The sequence below is a fragment of the Chiloscyllium plagiosum genome, unplaced genomic scaffold (genome assembly GCF_004010195.1).
Source record: "Chiloscyllium plagiosum isolate BGI_BamShark_2017 unplaced genomic scaffold, ASM401019v2 scaf_51137, whole genome shotgun sequence".
In the NCBI taxonomy this organism is placed as follows: domain Eukaryota; kingdom Metazoa; phylum Chordata; class Chondrichthyes; order Orectolobiformes; family Hemiscylliidae; genus Chiloscyllium; species Chiloscyllium plagiosum.
The window spans coordinates 1-1,002 of record NW_025114138.1 but is presented as its reverse complement, the minus strand read 5'-3'; the positions used below and the strand labels follow the sequence as shown (position 1 = coordinate 1,002).

The 1,002-nt window shown below is 44.6% G+C and overlaps 1 non-coding gene across 1 annotated transcript; it reads left to right on the top strand.

Annotated features, from left to right (window-relative positions):
• The first annotated feature begins 657 nt into the window (after positions 1 to 657).
• trnan-guu lies at positions 658 to 731 on the top strand. Its single transcript has one exon. It is a non-coding gene; the product is annotated as a tRNA-Asn (tRNA).
• Positions 732 to 1,002: the final 271 nt, after the last annotated feature.

The following is a 1,002-nucleotide window of genomic DNA, read 5'->3' as shown; positions in this document are numbered from 1 at the left end:
TGTACTGGTCTTAAAACCATTTTCTTACCTCCCCTCATAACCATCCACATCTTTATCGTTCAAAACTCAGATTAACTTAGCCTTGAATATGTTCAATGTACAATCGGGAAGAGGTTTTGGCAAAATATTGTCGGTTGGCAGGTGGAAAAATGTTCAGGAAGTAAAACAGAAATCTCAGTCTCCAGCTTTGTGATTTTTTAGAAACTCTTTGGGAAGTGGAATTAGAGGAGAATGAAGGATGAACTGTCCGACTGAGCAGAGACAGTCCAGACACCGTCCCCTTGTTTAAGAGGCCGGGAGATTGACTCTGATATTCTCGGGACATGAACTGATCTGAGACATTGAAAGAATTCCCTGCACATCAGGAATTCAAACCTCTTCTCGGCACGGGACCAATGAGAAAATACGGGAAGAGGCAAAGCACTGAAAGGCTCGGAGGGCGATGTCCCTGGTGTAAAAGGGCTAGTTCCTCGTGACATGGATGTGCCTGCAGATGGTGGGATCAGACTGACCCCATGTCTCCACAATGAATGTCCAAGGCTTTATTATAGAAAAGTAAAACTGACAGAAGACAATGGTAATTCTGGGCGGGTCAGGTTGAATTATGAATTGAATAGCAACTTTCTCAAAGAGACTGTGCATGCTGTGTCCGGGTCTGTCTCTGTGGCGCAATTGGTCAGCGCGTTCGGCTGTTAACCGAAAGGTTGGTGGTTCGAGACTACCCACAGACGGAGTGCTTATTGTTCTCGCTCCTACCGCTTTCTTTGCTGCGCGTTTTTAATGGTATCTGGAAAATGTTTCTCGAACGGAAATCTTCTCCACTGAGGAAGCACAGAGGGGTTTCTGAATTGATTGAATTTCTAACGGAAAAGACTGCGGATGCTGACAGTCCGAGACAGAAAGAGAAACTGCTGGAGAAATTCTGCAGGTTTGGCTGTACCTGGATAAGGTAAAAAAAAGAGTTCTCAAAAAGGTTTTCTCTGATTCTCTTTCTACAGATGC